The sequence below is a fragment of the Excalfactoria chinensis genome, chromosome 9 (genome assembly GCF_039878825.1).
Source record: "Excalfactoria chinensis isolate bCotChi1 chromosome 9, bCotChi1.hap2, whole genome shotgun sequence".
In the NCBI taxonomy this organism is placed as follows: Eukaryota; Metazoa; Chordata; class Aves; order Galliformes; family Phasianidae; genus Excalfactoria; species Excalfactoria chinensis.
In genome coordinates this window covers 10,884,186-10,903,900 of record NC_092833.1, presented here as the reverse complement: position 1 = coordinate 10,903,900, position 19,715 = coordinate 10,884,186, and the positions used below count along the sequence as shown (strand labels likewise).

General features: G+C 45.4%; 1 protein-coding gene across 8 annotated transcripts in view; it reads left to right on the top strand.

The window, feature by feature from the left end:
- Window positions 1-19,715, top strand: part of LPP (LIM domain containing preferred translocation partner in lipoma) — a 301,297-nt gene that overhangs the window by 59,643 nt on the left and 221,939 nt on the right. For all 8 annotated transcript variants that reach the window (XM_072344422.1, XM_072344423.1, XM_072344424.1 and 5 more), the window contains one exon: window positions 998-1,100. The gene's annotated coding sequence lies outside the window, so the exon portion shown is untranslated. The remainder of the gene's footprint in view (window positions 1-997; window positions 1,101-19,715) is intronic.

Below are 19,715 nucleotides of genomic sequence, written 5' to 3'. Positions count from 1 at the left end.
CAATACTGGTGCAGGTATTTGTCTCTTAGCCTTGGAAACACTTCTGTTATCAAGTCTTTGCTAAATAGGAGCATGTCACTTTCCTGTGCTGACAGCAGTTGGGCTGTACTGGGAAGAGGGAAATGGTTAAGGAAAGCAAAAGTCCAGGGCAGCTGAAAAGGACTGAAGAGAAAAATAAAAACCCCATGCCAAGAGTTATCCCCTACTAATGGGAGAAAGGGATTGTGACTGGATGGAGTACAAGAAATCATCCATTCAAAGGTGCTGTTGTGGCAAATTGATTGCTTACAAAAATAGGAAAGCAGATGTATTATCACTGCTCTCCCTTGTTGCTTGTTATCTCATGGAATTTGGAATGCTTTTGCTATTCAGAACTCTCCCCCTGTGTTTCCCAATGCTGCTCGTATAAATCCTTTCTTTCTTCTTTCTCCTTTATCACCAAACCCTTTTGTTCAGGAGAAAGATTTCTTTTTGCTATGCAGAGCATCCTGCAGACTGGGAGGTAGGGCATATGTTGTGCACGCAAAAGTTATTCAACCTTTCATTGAATCTGACTTCTTTCCTCTGGGTCTATCCCATAATTACACACGCTCAAATCTCAAAGTAGTCTTGTCTCTGTTGGTTTCAGTGACACTGAAAATAAAGTCACCAGTGGCGACATTAAGATTTGTCCTCTGTCACAATGAATAAAGTGCTGGACCCATCTGATTTTGATGTGTGCTGGCTACTGCGTGTAGCTTGGCAGAACTTTATGTAGAGTCAGTGGTGCCCTGTTTGGTAGAACGAAGATCTATCAAAAACTTGTGGTGGTTGCTAGAGAAAACGTGGGTTTGAGTGGTGGCATACGATGTATCTGCAGTCATTGATGTTGCTTTTGATGAAGATCTATTTGAACGTTCAGTAAAAGAGTGGAATAAATTGCAGTTCACGGTTGTTGGTTTATTACTGGACTCTTTGCATACTGTCCTAAACACAAATCTTTTTCTTTTTCTTTCAGAGTGCCTTATAATAATTGGGTGTGCCTGACTGCGTCAGCCTTTGGATGTGAGCGCCCTCTCTTCAAACAGCCTTGTGATATCCTAGCTGCCTGTTTTCGTGGGGTAAGAAACGAAACACGCATGCAAAGACATGAGACTAAGAATGTACTTTGAGCAACAGCAAAATGGCAAAGAAAGGGCAAGCCACACTAGTGCCTCAGTTTGTGAATTTTGGCAAGAGTGAACTTGTGGAGAGAAGGAACAAACTGTAAATCTGCTCGTTGTAAGTAAGACAAATTGCAGGCTTAAGTTGCAGCAAGAGAAATTCAGATAAGATGTTAGTAAATGATCTTTTGCATCGAGAAGAGCTGGGCTCTGGATGGACTGCCTGAGGAGCTTGTGGAGTTTGTTGGAAAGGTTTTAGAATCAGTTAAAAAAAAACCTCATTGGATGTGCTTTAGGAGAACTGATCCTTTCATGTAGTGGGAAAACAGGTGGGATGACTTCTGGAAGCTCCTTCTAGCCTGTTGAAGGTTGGAAATCAGAGAAGGTGAAATTCGTTTCTTAACAACGTTATTCAAAACTGATAAGGTAAAAAGCAAAAAAGCTCAGTGTACTCGTGCAGAAGGAGCTGCTTGGTCTGGTGATGAGCTTCAGATCTATGGCTATAATCTTTGTTACATGAAAGGGGATGTCCTCCTTCTGGAGTGAAGTGCAAGTATGTGGAAAAGGAATTCAGCCCTTGGTCTTGGCATGTGATCTAAACCTGTGACAGAACCAGGAGGTTGTACCAATTCTTGTTCCTCTGTACTAAATTCCTGGAAGTTTGAGTTTCTTCTGTAATCCATATTAAGGGTTTTCCTCTTATTCTCAGGCAGGTAATCGCATCTGTATAATTCAGATGTGAGAGGACAGTGCTACAGATTAAGGTATACTGAGCAAAACATAAACGATATGTGAAACACAAGCATGAGAACCAAATGTTTGCTTTTCTCTTTGGTTCAAGGGCTGATGGGATGGCAGTTTCATATTTCTTTTCCTGTTCTTCTGTTCCTGTTCTTCCTTGTGTTTCTTTGTCCTGTCTTGACAGCAAACGCAGTGCAGGCTTTTTTCTGTGTTCTGTGTTGAAATTGTGTCCTAAGGATGGCTGCTCACTCAGTCCCCTTGCTTCTCCCTTGCTCCCCCAGGAGCTGCAGGTGACAAACCTCACATGGGTCCAGGCAGCCCCAGTGCCTCTGTGTGATCATTGCTAGAGGAGCACATTGAGGGTGATTCATCTTCCTTGTGCAGCCAAGAAGTGTAGTGAGATGCGTGTCCTGTGGCCGAGGACACCTGAACAGCAGTAGGGAATTCTTCAGCTTCCTGTTAGACTTCATTTGGGATTTGTTTGGTTTCTCTAAATCTGCCTTTCATCCTTAATGTCCATAGTGATGTCTTCTCTGGAGTTATACAAGTGTCTTATTGTTTGTTAGCATCTTCTGTTTAGCAGAGATAAGCTGTTGGGTCCTAGGGCTGCAGAAACACGGAGGAACCATTCAGATAGCTCTAAAAAGTGTAGATGGTGTCAAGGGAGAAATAAGGGGATGCCTTTCTGAAACCACCTTTAAATGTTGTTTCTTTCCCACTTCGAGTTTTAAAATTCCTGCAGCTATCTGCTCAAATCTTGAAAGCCGCATGCATGCATAGAAGGATGCAATTTCCTCTGTGCCCTCTGCTCTTTTGATCTCAATCAATCAAATAAATCCACGAGCTTGCAGTTCACCTTGTGGCGAAGATGGTTAATCGGTCGAGGGGTTGTGCCAGCGGTACTGACTGTTTTCCAAGCTTGTTCTTTCTAAAATGTGATTATTTTGTATGATTTTGACCTTTTGGACTGGTCAGCGTGAGATTATTTGCAAAGAATATACATACGCCTGTCAGGATTGGAGTTAACATTCGAGCATTGCTGCTTAGCAAGAGAAAACAATATGCCAAACTTCAATTTACATTTCCCCCGAGGGTTGAAAATAACGACCAGACTCAGAGCTGAGCCCTGCTGTCTCTGTGGGAGAGGTTGCCTTGCAGCACACGGCAGCGGTGCAGTGCTTGACTTGCTGGCTAGACCTGAAGATCTGGAGCCTGGCACCTCGCAATGGGGCAAACCTGGGGCAGAGGAGCCCCGAGGTGCATCTCGCAGCTCTCCGAGGTGCAAGCTCAGTCAGTTCTGTACTTTTGTTTGAATAATTTTGCAACTGAAAATTCTTTTTTTCTAACGCTGTGCTCCCTGCCTACGTCTGCAAATGAGGTCTTGTGGAACTGCGCTGACCTACGTGTCCTCCAAACCAGTCCTCTTTCCTTCCATGAATGTAAGAAGGGATATCCTGACCTGAGAGCAAGCTGGTGTGCATTGCTGGTGATGCTCAAGGAAGTCCCTGTGTGTTTTGTGCCGGGAGTGTGGGCAGTTCATGTGACTTCTTTGTGTGCTTTGGAAATGGCTTGTTTCGGTGGGCAGCCGCTTGGGTTTTCCCCATTGTCGATATTCATTGAAGCAGTTCCTGGATGGCTCCTGTCTTGTGTTTTCCACAGAGGAGGCTTGCAGCATCCGGCAGCAAGAGCCTCGTTTGTCTGTCAGGAGGTGTAATGGTGTCTAACTGATGTTCTTGCAGTCCGGACAGCGGAATTAACTTCTTTGGGTGAGAGCAGCAGGAGCAGTGAGGCTGCAAGGCAACAGGGTGTTATTTAATAAGCATTAGCCTGCAACGTCTGGGAACCACACCAGTGTGCTGTGTAGGAATGGTCTGTTGATACAGACCATCTCACCTGTAGGTTTGGAGTGGAAAAGCATTCAGCAGACCAGGAGTTCAGTGTAGCTCAAACACCAGAATGCTTTTTTTCCTGATCCAAAAGGGACTGGAAGTTAGCAGCAGGGGTAATAGGCACTCTGAATTAAATCATTTGGAGGCACGAGAAAAAGCAAGGTATATGTGAAAATATCCATTGCATATATATATATTCCTCTTAAGAAACATGTTGAAGATGCCATATCCATAAATACTAATAAGGCTGTTTGATTCCAGTTTTTAGGTAAGATTAACATTTTATTGAGTATTATATCTGTCACATTCAATGCTTTAGTGTACCATCCTCACAGGCTTATTAGCATAATTGCAGTGCTTAAGCAACAATAAAAAATTCAAGAGTAAAATAGCAGTTAGCATAGGCAATTTGTTATCAAAAGCTTTTACTTAAAGACAGCTTCTGAGCATATTTATTATCAAGTTAGGGCTATCTGTTATTTTTATTTAGAAAAACAAGAGGGAAACGATGTAGGGGTTTTGTGGGTTTTTTAAATAGCGAAATCAGAAGGCCTGAAAATTGTTCAAGGCCTTTTTTTTTTTTCTTTCTCTTTCTTAAAACCTGTCAGTGAATGCACTTGGGGTGGAAAGACAGGTTAGCAAACCTCAGGTCTGGAGCAGGTTGTGATATTCAGAACACAAAACTGATGGCTCCTCACAGCATCCTGAGTGCCCCATTAAAGCACTCTCCCCATGCGCCAGGGTCAGAATACTGATGGGTATTCATTGACCCCGACTGGTGGCACAGACCCTATGGTGTCCTTGGGTGCTGAAGCTGCTCTTTCCAAGGGTGCATGGATAGATGGCGGCTTTGGGTGATCCTGCTGTTTCTGTTCTCCCTTTGAGGTCACATGGGAGAACATTTTGTTTTTCCAGATCTATAGCTGAGATGTGCATGGGTCTGTGTGCACACAAAGCCATTGGCTGCCAGCGTGGCAAGATTTCATGGGTGTATTATAATTTATAACAAATGGTATTTTGGGAGGGGCAGGCTTAACGTGGATGTTAGCTTGAGCTCATAAATAAAGAAGTAAGGTTTAACAACTTGAGAAGTGCTGAATGAAGAGGTCTGTCAAGGAAAAGATATATTGGGTGAGAGGAGCAGTTCTAAAGGTGCCATGCATAGGGGATGCGAGGGAGCTGCTTCATGGGCTGCACTTCAGCTCCCTTCATGGCTGCTGGGGGAATCTGGGGACAGATGTTACAAAGCTTGCTGGAAGCTGTTACTCCCTGAGACTTGACACAGTGCCAGAGTTAGAGCTCTGCTTTCTGAGAAAGAGAGCTGATGGAGCCTCCTGCAGAGGGGGGTGTTCAGCTCAACTCATGTCAGGTTGAGATGCTCCATGTTGGATGGGCAAATGTAGTCATGAGTCTTCTGTAGCCCTTTGAGGTGACGGCAGGCAGAGACATGCAAGCTGTTGTGTTTATTCGTGTGAAATGTGTTCTCTTTCTGTCTCGGTTTCCTTTGCTGTTGGAGGGTGTTTTCAGACCACTCCTCACTGGAGTTGGCTCCTCCATACCTTCCAGTTTCTGCCTGACTTCCTCAGTCATAGTTGTCCTCATCTCTCCTGAGACCACTGTGTGCCGCCAGCATCTCTGTCCTCCTGCCCTCCATCTCTGAAATCTGGGGTTTCCTCTCATATGTTCTGGGCATCCTTTTTCTTGTCCTTCCTCCTGTTGGAAGACCTGCCCTGCCTTGTCATGCTTTTTCAGTCACCGCTCTTTCAGAGGCCACTCTTCCACCTTCTCATTGGAGGACTATTAGTAGGTGGTACCCAAAATCTGTGTTGAAAGAGCTGTCCCAGCACCTGAGTCATGCTTGCAGATCAGACAAACAAGGGGAAACTTGTCTGTTTTTTATTTTTGCTTCCAGTTTGACTGTTAGTTCAGCTCACTCTGTGAGGAGAAGTGAAGGCAGCACTGCCCTGGGGGAGAAGCTCGTGCTCATAGTGAAACAGGATGTGCAAGCAGGTTGTAGGAATTGGGAAGGGAGCGCATGGAAGCAGGTGAAACTAAACTGGGCACATATTAGAGAAGTGATGTTCTCTTCACAAACACCTTCTTCTGTGAATATGTGACATTTCAAAGGAGCTGGTTGTTTCAGATCCCCTTTTTTCTTTGGGTACAAAAACCCATGTTATTCTTCGGACATAAAGAGAAACTGTATGTTTTGGACTCTTGGGTAGTCATGAGTACATTGGCACATTGCTCACTCTCACGAAGCTGCCAAGTTCTGCACAGTGTTTAGGCTTTCTCAGCAACCAGAGATCTTGGTGATGTTCCTGGGAAGAAGACAGAGTACACAGAAACTGACTGTGGAGAGCTGAACTTCTGGGGAACTTCACTTGGAATGGAAATTTGGCTGTGATTTCAGTTACAGATGAAATATATTCTCTGCCTCATGAGGACTCACTGATTCTGTCCAGAGAACAAGGAGATTCCTGTGCGGTCCCTGCTGTTGCCCCTTCTGGCTCTGCCCATCTGGCTTTATGGTGTCCAACCTGTTAGATGCTGAGCCTTGTAGCTCAGTAGTGTTGTGTGCCTGCTGCTGGAGCCAGGGCAGCTGGCCTGTGGGTGCCCCTACATACAGAGGGCCCCAAGATTATGGGAACAGCTGGGGTGCTTCCTTAGGGTGCTGGCGTGATTGAAGGTATTTCCTTGTAGCTCCCACTGGAGATGTGTAATACTCCAGTAGCTTATGTAGGAAGCACATCTCAGGTTTCTTGTACAGCTTCTGGCTCAAAGTAGAGTCAAGCTTTAAAGTTAGATGAGATTGCTCAGGGCTGGTCATAGCAGCAGTGGGATGATCTCAAGGGATGATGGCCAACAAAAAGCAACTCACTTTGGGTATAGGCGGTTGTTGTGTGGCATCAAGGTAATGGAGTGATGAGGTTTTTGGGAGAGGGTCCATGTGGACAATCAGTCTGGAGTCTGTGCATTCACATATATGAAACTACATCAGATTCCCCTTCAGGTGTTCTGGCAGGATAGGGGCAGCAGCCAGGAGTCCGTGAGTGGACACATCTTCCTCAAGGAGCAAAGTGCAGGCATGCTTCTTGCAGGGGAAAAATCATCTGAAAGAACTTTGCAGTGATAAATGTCTTAAAAATACTTACGCTGGAATTTGTAAAGCCTGGAACATCTGTTCCCAACAGTGCTTTGATCATGCTGTGGGGCTTTTAAAATGATACTTCCATGAAATAAGTGAGATCCTTATGGCTGCAGGATTCCTTTCAGTGCCCTTTTTTTTTTCATGGAGCAAAAAGGCAAATTTCACGGGGAACATTACATGACTTGAAACACATATTTTAATGGTTAGTATCAAGCAAACAATGTTTTATTAGGTGCTAGGAAAATGTTCCAGTTACATATCCCAGGAAGCAAAGCGCTCCCATTTACTTTTAAGCATATGGGAGCTACACTTTGGGGGGGAAAATATCCCGAATTCATTGTTTGTATTTTACTGTATTCAAAACCAAAACAAACTCATTGAAATAAGCTTAAGGATTCAGCAGTTGTTGTTAGAAAGGGGCTTTTTAAGGTTCTGTTTGCAGGCAGAGCTGCAGAGGAGCCAGGATCAGCACATTCGTGGAAGAATAACGCTGTTAACAATTATAGGACACTGACAATTTACTTTCCTGAGTGCACTGTTTTTGGATGGAATAACTTTTTAGTCATCTGCTTTTCTCTGGAGAGTCATCCTTCCTGTGTCATTTTAGCAGGCTTCTGCACATTGCTTTTCAGGCAGTTGTATGTCTCGGGCTGAAATGTTGTGATGTTGAACATCTTCAGTGTTTTATGGAGCATGGAGAGCTCTGATAGCAGAGCTGCGTTCTGCTCCTCCTCGCAGCACGGCGTCTGACAGGAGGATTTCCTGATGCATCATCTGCTTTCTGCTGCTCTGCCTTCATGTAGGGAAATCTCCTGGGCCAGGTTTGCAGAAAACAGGCCTGGAAATGGGTGTTCTGGGAAGTGTGTGCAAACAAAAGCAATGCCCTAAGCTTGGCTGCTGGAGAGAGCTGATGACCATCCACCACTGGGGAATGGAGCTCTCCATCTCCATTCTTTGAGGGAGCTTAGGCCACTTTTCCAGGGAAGTTCACTGCAGAAGATGCTCGAGCTTGCACAGAACGTGATTCTTTCAGAGCTGGGAAGTGGGAAAGTTGCATCACTGCCTGAGTGCATCCATGCCTGCAATGAGGTGAGGTTGCCACAGATCCCACAGAAGCCAGAGCACTTCAAGGAGGGGCTGAGCTGGGGGATGCCGTGCTCAACTCCACATCTTTACCTGGAGCAGCTCTGCGCTGAGCTCTGTTGATGAACACATATCAGGAAGGAGCAAGAAACTGAGATGTGGAAAGACAGGAGCCTGCTTTTTGCTGTGTTCACGTGGTCATCTCCTGCACATCCCTTCCTTGCTCCCCCTGCCCCTTCCCTCCACTGTGATCAGCTCTCCACAGGAAACATGTCACAGTTTCTTCATTTAAAGTCTGCCAAATCTGTGAAAGGAGGAAAAATTACAGTCATAAATAACAGAGTATGGCTTTCTAGTAAGGCTCTGTGTGTCAGGGGTTAATTTATGAACACTAAATTGTTTAATTAATTTCTGCAGCACCTAACAGGTGAGCAGGCTGCTTATTACCATGACATATCAATTTATAGCATTTTTTCCTCACTAACACCTGTGACTCAGTTCTGTTACATGCTTATACTGTCTGTTAATTATTTACTGATGATTTAAGTACGGCATGCAAACAGAATGCTCTAATGGTGGAGGCTGCCCTGAATGTGTAAGATACTTGGTATTTATGCCACTATACCACCAGATACAATCCCATTGAGATCCCTGAGCACCTCACTGGGGGCAAGAGGCAGCCTCCTGCCCCGCAGAGCTCACACACAGCAGGGCTGGTGAATGACTTGATGATGGTACACAAGCAGATCTGTGTCCTTTGCTCCTTTGCAGTTTGATTTCTGCCGTTCGGAGTGACTTTTCTGGGTGGCACACAAGAAATTCCTCTCCGCTAAGGCTCCTTCTCCTCCACAAGCAATGGTAGAAGGAAATGTTTTTAAAAAGAAACACTGTGTGATGTCTCCCTCACTTTATTTTCATAAAACAGTATGAAAGTCAAGTAGCAGATCGTGCTCTGACTCAGCTGGTAACTTATGATCCTCTGCTATTTTTGTAACATTTTTAGCTTATGACCAGATTTTTCTAATATTAGAACATTGCCATAGAAAGTGTGTCAGAGTCCCAGGCTGCCAGAATGTATCACTGCGCAGAATATACATTTCTAAGCAATGTGCAGGAGTAGTCCAGTAAGTTCTTTGTTGTGGTTTTAAATAGCTGCAATTTCATTTTTTGATTCACTTAGCAGAGCACAGAGCTGCCTTTTGTTCCTCATGCGGTCAGACGCCGAAGCCCCATCCCCAGCTGTGCCTCTTGCAGACCGGAGTGCAGAAGGGGAGGCAGCAGAGTTGCTTTGCTGGTAGTTTTTCAGCTGGTGTAGACAGCTGTAAGTCAATTCAGGCCATAGTGACCGTGTGGATTTTATGGAGGTTGAGAATCCGGTCATGCAGCCTCTGTTGTTGTACGGAGGCAGCTCTGGGGATGGTTGTCCTGTTCTAGGTAGGCAAGAAAATACATGCCAAGTCTCTCTAAGCTAAAGAAAAGCATGTGAGAACAAATAAACATCTGCGTTCAAGTACAAGAGAAGGCGATTACTGAGGAAATCTCCGAGTTTACAAGTAGGATTTTTTATAGGTTCAAATCTGCTGTGGTTTCAGAGTACCTAAGGACACTTAAAATAATGAAACTCCAGACAGTCCAGCCCAAACACGCATGACACAGAGCAGCAAAGCAATCATTGTGCTTAGCGCTGCCAATCAACTGGCTAATGCAACAGCTGCTCCGGGACTTTGCATTTAATTTTTGTCTGGATAATGATGAGGAACACAGGGTTAATGGCCTGTGTCCGGTTTCCTTCCAAAGTGCTTTATTTGCACTTTGTGGCTATTTTTCATGCTTCTTTGCAGCAGCTCAAAAATGTTAACTGACCTGAAGAAATCAACAATGAATGCTTAAAAAAAAACAACTCAGAAAGAAAAGCTGGAAAGGATGTTGCTTTCTAGCTTCTCTCATGAACACCTTGTACTCAGATCCTCTTTGATTAAGTAACCAGTAAAGCCTATTCACATGTACTCCAATTAAAATTTAATGAAGCAAGAGGATGTATTCATATATGCTGACTATGCGGGAGGAATAGATTCCAGTAACTCAGCTCAGTAAGCCTTTGCTTAGCATTCAGGGCTTGGTTTACTAGAAAGCTCTTCTGTGGCCATTGAGCTTGTCTGGCACAAGCAACCCTCCAGAGCTGCGTTCTTGCAGTAACAGAGAGAGGCGGTGATGGCTCATATAGGAAGTAGGTTGGCTGTTTTGTATGGCAGAGCTTTAGGGTGAAGCCTGGCTTGGCTGATTGCAAGGGCGAGGCAGGGCTTCTGTCCTAATGCACTCCATAGGAAGGGCTCTGGGAGTCGCTGGATGCGTGCATTAGTTACATTTGCCGTTGTGTCAGAGCTCCCGTCAGACAGCAATTGAATGAGTGGAGCGTCATATAGCAGCAAAGGAAGCCCTGTCGGCCCTGATTTATAGGTTGGGAAACTGCTGCTCAAGTGGAGGCTGTATGACAACTTAACCAGAGTCAGAAAATAGCCAGGCTTTTAGTGCCTCTGCCTGCGCTGCAGGTTCACTGGCCAGTTGTTTTGGTGTTTGCATTCCCAAAGGATTATCACCCTGCTTTGCAAAACGTTTCGCTTCTAAAAACCTTGCTCCCACCAGTGGGGAATGCACAGATGTCTGCTTAGGCAACAAAATTACTTTCCAGGAGTGGTGCAGAGCCATGCTTACTTCCACAGTCTGTCTTCCCTGAGCTTCTACCTCTCAGTCTGCTACAGAGCTCCTGCATCATCTTGTAGCCAGGGACCTTGAAGGAGTGGTGCAAAAGGAACTCATCTGCACTTTTGAATCACTGCAGTGAGAATGGTCAGCTCCTGCAGGGATTGACGTCCCTCCTGAGTGGATTGTGGCTGTGGGGTGATGTGGCGCAGCTCTGTTGAATGGCATTTTTGGATGTGCAAAGAAAGATCCTGCTGTTGTCTCCACTCTTAATAATGGCCTGGGCAGCAGAACGGAAATGCTGTGGTGGAATTTGCCTTTGGTGTGACCCTTGCATGACAAGTGAGACCTCCTCATCCCCAGACCTTTGTTTTGCCTATAGCCAGAACACAAAGCAGCACTTCATCGCCATGGCTGGCTGTTCTGAGCCAGGCTTGACTCAGTGGCAGAGCTGCAGCAGTATTTCACAACGTGTACCGGCTTTCCAGTTAGTGTCGTCCGCAGTCCCCATTCAGTCCTGCAAAAGCTCTCACTCGCTTTGCTGTAACGAAGCACTGAAGAAGCCTTCGAGGGAAGATGTGAATCTGGAGCTGAGATCTTGTGCTTCTTTTTCGGCCTTGAAAACTGCCCTTGGAACAGTAAGCATGAGATTTCTCTTGAAACCTTCTTTGTGTGCTTTTCTGAAGACATGGCTGGAAGGAGAAGACCTGTCGGTTGAGCTCTGAATAAGAAACCCATTGGCTCTGGGTATACAGGGGACATTATTTAAGGTCAGTTGATCTGCGAGAAGGCATGACTTATCTAACGCAGCCTAAGGTTAGTTATGCAACAGACGGGCTGTTCTTTGTTGTGAAGAACAACTTCAGTGTGTGCCTGTGCAAATCAAAGGTCTTGCTGAAGGCGGGTTGTGTTCTGGCTGGAAGCCACTGGGTGTCCTCCTCTAGTGATTTTCCTTTTGTAGTTACCACTGAAGAAATCTGTAAAGGTTTCCAGTGGGAAGGCACTCAGCAGTTGCGTGCTGCAGGAGCAGAGCTGCTGGGAGAAGTGTGCTTTGGGTGGTGGTGTTGGGACCGCGAGCACGTGGGATGGCTTCAGAGCAGACTTTGTTTCTTTCTCTTTTCCTCTGAACACGTCTGTGGCATAGCCCATCTCACTGGACTGTCTAGACGCCAGTTTAAGGCAGTGTTTTTAAGGCAGACACCAATTTTCTGCCTTCTTATTCTAAAAGAAGAGATATAACCGTTTGCCATTTGTGTTGGTTTGAAACAGGAGATTTGCAGTGTGGCAATGATGCTTGCTTTCATGGAGAACCTTTCTTCCCTCTCATATGGAAACACGCTACGCAGAAGTGCCATTCTCTCTCCTAAGAGACTCAGCATCAGCCAGCAAATCAAAGAGGGGGATTTTCCTTTAATGCTGGGATCGGTCTCCTGAGCAGTAGGAGCAAGCAGATTTGGGTTTGATCCCTTCTGCCTAGTGAGAAATACTAGCGCACAGCAAAACACAGTTTTCAGCAGTGTTGTCATGGCAGTAGGAAGCATGCAGACAGTGGTGTGGTGGTCTTGGTGGCTGTGCCTGAGTGCCATTGGGGTGGGATGCCCTGGGACTGGGGACGGTGTTCATACATTCCCCCTACTGCAGGTCTGGACTGGGGACCAGAAGGCTTTCTTCTACTGGTCTCCTACTCTGGAAGTCTTCTGGGTGGTTCTCCCTTTGAAGCATGTGAAGGTGTTAGTTAATTAGGGGCTTCCTTTGCTTCACAAAATCAGATTTCTCCTTACCCCCCCTCAGCATCCAAAGTGATTAGCAGTTTCTGTAAATCCAGGCGTATGGATTTTATGAGGACCCCTGGCAGTCAGGGCTGATTGTGCTCTCCCCAAGTGTTTCTTAAGTAGTAAGGAATCAATGCGTCGGGAGGGACTGTGCCTGACATCTATTAATTATAGTGTCCCCATATGTCTAGTGTACCAGAAAGGGCTGTGAAAGGCAACCCCTTTGCCCTGGCTAATTGATAGAGAAACAAATGGGCACAAATGAAAGTCATCTGGTTCCAAAAGAAAATGAAATTTTCTACTTGGAGTGGGAGGGAGCAGCGATGAAAGGAAATAAAACAGACGGTAGCGTGAGATATTTGGCTGTAAGAGATCCAGTAAATAGTCCCACCAGCCCCGCCGTGCCCCATCCCAAGTGCTGGGGAATGAAACACATGCTAACACTGCACCAAAGGAAGGCACTGTTGTTCATGCCTGGGAGCTCTCAGATGGAGGATAATTGCTGTTTTCTTCCTATAGACCGCAGAGGAGGTGATTTTGAAGCTTTACCATGCAGGCTGCTGCAGTACGTATTAAGCTGGATGTGACATCAGCGTTAAGAATTGTGGCAAATGTGGTTACAGCTTTGGGATTCCTTATATTTACTTTCTAGGGAACTAAAATTCAAGGCAGCTTTATGGCTGTCACGAGAACATTGTCAGTTTCCAAAGAGTTGGGTAAAAGTGCATTGACCTTTACATAATGTGTCCATATCCTATTTTCTGGCTGTTCCCAGTCAGAAGAAGTAGGATAGACAAACTTTTTTTGTTAAAACAGTAAAGTTATGTAACTACAAGATGACTTCTGTTGTCGTTGCTGTTGTTTTTTCCCCTCACAAAATAAAGATAGTGATTTGTTATCCAAGAGCAGAAGTTTTCATAACAATTACTGTTAAGATCTAAAGTACAGATGTAATAACAGCACGTGCCATCTGCCACCAGTGGTGTGGGAAGAGCAAACCCTGGGCTACTGGAGCAGCTGCAGTCTGTACATTGCAGAGATGCTGTGGTGCTTCACATCCTTCTGCAGTGCTGAGTATGAAGCAGGGAAGGGGAAGGGCTTCTGCTCATCCATCCCTGAGCGTGGGACTGGAACGGGATCCCTTCCCGTGGTGTTTCTGGATGATCTCTTCCTTCTTGTTTTCTTGGATGTGTGTTCAAAAAGAATGCTATCTCTTCCTTCCTGGGACCGAGGATCCTTCTGATGAGCCGTGGTGGATCTCTTGCTGCCTTAAAAGACAAACAAAGATACATTCTGCTTTTTAAAATGTGTTTTGCTCAATGTGTTTTCCTGTCAAATTGCAGTTTTTTCCAAAGCATTTTTCTTTATATAGAAAATGGTGTTTCACCCCTCAGACCTTTGTTAACAGCTATTCTGCTCGCTAAATGCCACTGAATTAAAAGGAAACAGAAATAAGAAGAAAAAGAAGAAAGTGATATATTAGGATATAGATTTTTGTTGGCCATTTTTATCCTAGGTAGAAGAATTCCACCTCTCTTTTGGATGCTGTGATGCTCTGGAGATGACTGCCCTGCTATTTTGTCTCGTAGGACATTGTATTTCTGTAACATTGTTGTCCCTGTGCTGAGGATGCTCTCCTTGTATTGAACTCAGCTGCAAAGCATAAAATAGAGGCATCCACTTACTTTTGCTGTACAAAATGGTAGAACCTTGCAGCAAAAATGTTTTCTCGTGGAAGAGCTATCAAAGGAAGCAGGCTGCTTTCAGGCTACAGTATACTCATCTTTTATTCTATGTATATATTTAATTTTTTATTTTATAGTACTGCAGGCAGTAGTTTCGGCCCTTACCTTGAGGCACTGCCTGGAGGAAGGAGCTCTGCAGCCTCTCTGAGGGCTGCACTGCTGGAATCTGTGCTCCCTTTTGCCCTGGTCCTTTGCTCTTGGCTACAGAAGAGCTGTGCCACCTCTGCAGGACCCCTGCTAAAGGAGCATGCTGCTGGATTTGGCGCCTCGGCTTTTGGAGCTGATCTCTAAAGAGCCCAGACTAACGGGGTCACTTCAGACATATCTGTCTAATAAAAGCTGCTCTTCCAGATTCTTGCCCAGAGAGGCCGGAACCACTGCGCACACACTGAGCTGATGCCAGGCACCGTTAGTGCTGGGATAGCTGGGGAAGTTTAGGCATCTCTGAGGGGATGCTGCAGGATGTGAAGAGAACCTTCACCCCACCTGCAGTGCTCCAAATCCTGCTCAGGTTATTGGAGAGGGAAGGCATTTGCATCCAGCAGTGCTGGGCAGTGAATTTTCATGAGGGAAGAAGGAGGCAGAATAGGTTTTCCTGGCATCTCTAATGGCTGTCAGAGCTGGTGCTGTGTTGCAGGTGAGAATCTCTTTTGCTAAGGAGGCTACGATCGGTTGGAGTTAGGTCCTGCTTCCTGAGAGCTGTGTGAGAGCAGCATGACTTCAGCAGAAGTTTTATTATCACATTAGTTTCCATAGCGATGTTTGGAGCCATTCCTGGCACTGGGTTAAGCTGCAGCACCAGCGTGAGTGAGCTCCATGCCCATGCTTTGGGGAGGGACAGGCCAGATGATGGCTCTGCTAAGGTGCTGGTGCAGGGGAGAGGTCACATTAGAATAAACAAGTCTGTTCCCCTGGTCTGTTTGCCGCATAGGGTCTGTCTTTGTGGGGGGTTTCTTTGGAATGCATTCGATGTCATCAAACTTGGAGAGATCTCTGGGTCTGGAGAGGCTCTTGCATAGAGAAAGCAGTGGGGAAACTGAGTGTACTTGAAATTGGGAATGCTGGAGCTCCGCTATCATTTCGGATCGATTATGATTTATAAGAATGCTTTGGGTTGAGTGCCTACCCTCAATTTAAACATTCGATCAAATAGTTGAAAAGCACGTTTTGAATTCCCTTTGTGTTAATCCAGATTTACCTACTGCCATTTCCCAAGTACTGGGCTATTCATAGTGAGTACCAGAAGGTTTCAGCAGTCCTGCTCCAGCTTAGAACCAAGTAAGCAATATTTGTACAGTTCCTTTCTGTACTTCTCTTTCAAACACATCCTTTTGGGCATGTTTGACAACAACATCAGGTAAAGTCACTGCATGGCACGAGTGTCACAGTTGCCACTTTGATTCCCATGGCTGTGGTTGTAATGGCTTTTGCAGTGTGCTCTTAGGCTTCTCTGTTACTGGCAAGGAGGGGTGGAGGAATGCAACTTGTGGGGGATTATGTACACCCGTCACAGCCTTTTTTAGATCGCAGTGCTTGACCTCTTACTTATCCCATAAAGGAGCCTCTCCAGCAGTGGCTAATCCCAGGGTTTATGCAGGCAGGCTGAAAGCCAAGTCCTCCGGGTGGGTGCAAGATGCATCAAGGCATTCAAACGATAGTGTCCTGGCTTGCCTCAACTAATCTCAGTTGAAGCAACTGGAGGACTGGGTAACGCACTGTTATGCCACCAGTGCTCAGTCGATGCCAGAAGGAACACGACAGTGTTATGACCATTAAGGATATTTGTGTGCAGAGTGCTAGGCGGCTCCAGAGAGGTGCAGAACTGAGACATGGAGAGTCCCTGTGTCAGGCTTGGACTCCAGAGCTGATCAGATGACTTGTCATAGGATTGACATGCTTGCTGTGGGCAATTCTCTCTTCCTCATCAGAAATACTTAATTTTCTGGTTGTTTTGCTATTTTTATTGTTGGATTGATGTTCACGTTGTAACAGAAGGTGAAGTCCCTCTCTGGGACCTTCAGTGTGGTTGACAAAGATGCACTTCTCTGAAAGTCAGAAGCAGAGCAGTCAAGGATCCTGGAGTGGAGCACGTGGCTGTAAACAGCAGTCTGGAAAATGAACTTCTCTGGCTAAAATATCAGTGCTCTCATCTGTTGTATAGAGGGTCAAACTGCTATAAATGGCACGATTCAGTCTGACGCTGGAGCCAGCCGGTTACCCATCTGCACTACTGGCAGCGTCCTTCCAGTTGAGAAGGGTTCTTAAGAAATTTTTGCTTAGATTAGAAGAATTGCATTGATGCTCCGCAGCAGGGACCCAGAAAAAACCCCCCGACAACAACCTCGTTCTAAATATTTTGATTACTTTTGAAAATAATAATAATCTAATCATAGCAAATAGCACAATATTGACGTGTAAACAGAGGTTCAAATGTTGCTCAGCGATTTTACCCGCTGCGTGTAGTGTCGTGGGACCCCTTTCATGGATTGCAGCCCAATTCTAGTTGCTTTTTCAAACACAAAATCAGTCCTTTTCTCCAAAGAAAAGCTTCTTAATGAGTCTGTGTACACAGAAGCATGCATGGATAGACTTGGTGATGCCTTCTTCTGTGAATTCGTGCTGCATTACCGAGGAGAACGTTGTTGGCAAGCTTTCCAGTATTCGTAAAAGGTCTGCACAGGGTGATAAAATCTTGTTGTTGGGAAAATTGGGCTAATTTGGAGATTGAGGGGCGTGAGAACAAAAGATGCTTTACTGTAAATTGTAGGTAGATAACAACAGAAACTCAGATATTAGAAGAAACTGGGTATCGCACAAACCACACACTTTCACATCACTAAAACAAGAGCTGTGCTCGCATAGAAACACGAACCTCTTTGCAAACCGCAGAAAGTAAAAGGGAGCACTCCTGTTTCATTATTGATCTAATTGCTCTTTTCTTGATATGAGAATAGATATGAAATGCTCTTGAATATTCCAGCATGCACAAAAAAAGACTGTCATTTTTGGAAACTTTTAAAGGCGCAACACACGCTGACAAATAGCGAGGCCATTTAGTGCCAAGAGTTACGACTGGCTGCCTAATGCCACCTAAATTGTTCTTCTGGAATGGAATATATTAGAGCTTTGGTGAGAACTTTCCACTCCGGAGTGATATTAAATGAAGGGAGTTTAGCCCATGTTTTACGGTGACTAATCAGTTTTGGATGCTCAGCTGGTGCGGTCTTTACATCTTATTTTAAGAAAACCATCCTCTGAAAACTGAGCACTTTGGGGAGCCTCTGTGTCGGGCATCCCCAAAGCTCCCTTGCATCCCGAATGGAAGGCTCTCCCTTCCAACCCAGATTCATGGTTCTTCATGGTCTTTGTAAGTTCTTTCCTTTGGTTTTACAGTTCCATTTAAGACCAGGTTTTCCATGTATCGTGTAAACGTGGGCCTGCAGACTTGTGCGAAATGCATTTGATTTTAAAAACTCGTCGTGTTTGTGTGTAAGAACAAACATGCATAGGAATGAGGTTCCTGGATCAGCCCAGCGAGGGCTGGCTGAGGTTCAGAGATCTTAGTCTGGCGAGGTGTGCGTGTCTGGGGGGGAGCTGTGAAGTTGAGCGTTGGGCTGTGCTCACCTCCATGTTTCACAGCGCTGTTTCATTTGTGACCCCTACCAGCTTTGCTGCTCTCTCTGCCAGAACTTCCAGCTCTTTACTGCAGAGCTGGGTGAGATCTCAGTGTGAGCTGCCAGAGGGATGGAGCTCCAGGGCTCTCCTTCTCTCTTTGTGCTCTGGTGGCACCAGACAGGCCCCCTCTCCTTTGGTTTGTGCCATTCCCTGAGCATCTCTATCAGTGGTTTGCAATGCTGCAAGTGTGTTTGAGAAGGTAGCTTGGGATTCTTGGCTAGAACTGCACAGTGCCTGCTTTTGTAATGCATAGCTCATCCTGAGCACCCAAGGAAAAGGGTGAGAGAAGCAAGATGCAACCTTTAATAAAATGTTTTTGAAGCACTTTAGTTCCTTTAAGAACTAATTTTCACTTCCTGAAGTCTTCAGCACTTCAGAATGGTCTAGAGACTTGCAGAAAAGGTCACTTCCAACAGTAACTAATAATAAGAGGTGGAGAGGATGAGGGACTTCTCTCAATAGCTCGTTCTTTAGACATCTCAATGACTTGTTTGATGAATCAGCGATGAATCTTTGCCTGGATCCCCTGGCAATTCACTTTACCTGTAAATCATGTTCGTCTCATTGTAACTTTCCTTTCTTGCTTATTGATTTTTTTTTTCCTTTTTCCCTCCTCAATAAAAAGAAATGAATTTGTTCTATTGAAACCAAGAGGAGGGCGAGTCTCCGACTTGCAAGAACATGAATGCGTGGTTGGAGAGAGGTCACTTGTACAGGGCAGTGGCTCGGCCGTACTTGTCCAGATCGATGCTTTACCGTGTCTGTTCCTTTTAAGGCAATTTTCCCTCCAACTGTCATGCAGTCCCAAGGCACTAAAGACAAACTTGCACAAACCCATCCAAACGTCAGCCTGTCAGAAATGCAAAGAACGCGTTGGCTTTGGGTCTCTGTTGCTGAGCCAGTAGAAGAGGAGGTAGACATTTGTTTTATAGGCAGATCAGACCAAGCCCTGCTCTGATTTGTTTGCATTTGTGCGCAGAGTTTTTTTGTTTTGTTTTGTTTCTAGAGTGGCAACTGAATATAGAACACAGTGTGGGAAAAGATCAAGTTAAGTTCCTTTCAGAAAAGCTTTATCAGACACTTGCCAAAAAAATAAAAAGAGAGAAAAAGAAAAAGATGATGATTTTGTTCATTGTTTCCTCAGCACTCAGAGCAGCCACTGCTTTCGAGTCAAGGTGAATCGTTGATGAGCTTGTAGGCTTAAATGGATGTTGCCAAGATGCAAGTAAACACTCTGCAAACCTCCAGATGCTGCCAGGAGGAGAAACAAATGTTTGATGCTGGAAATGTGCAGACTGCGTGTTCAGGGCCCCTTTTCTGAAGGATTTCTGAACTTCTTGTTTGTGGGCATTTCATGCCAAAGGCATCGGTTTGGGTTGAGTCTGTTAAAGAGTGCTGTAGCAAAAGGCCTCCTCTATCTGCAGCGAAGTGACAGCAGGAGCTGCTCTGGAAAGGGTGAAGGGGCAAAGGAGAGAGGGTGAAAGCAGTGCTTTGATCAGGATTTCAGCTGGTGATAGCCAGCGCCAGCCTTCTGAAGGTAGGAATGTTTATCAGTAATAGCAATATGTTGCCTTCCCCCAGACTGCTTCTAGTTGAGGAGGGATATTGCTGTGCATCCAGGACAGGGGGAGGCTGAGCTGGGGAGAAGTGATTGACCCTAAGCTCCATGGAGAGCTCTGATCCCTCAGTTCTCTGGTTGAGAAGCTGGATAGCATCAGAACACACACATTGTCTTTCCATTCTTTTTGTGGCCAGGCACTGCCAAATCCAGCATCGCGTGTGCCTGGTTTTCAGGTACTCAGCCCACGTCATGCGAT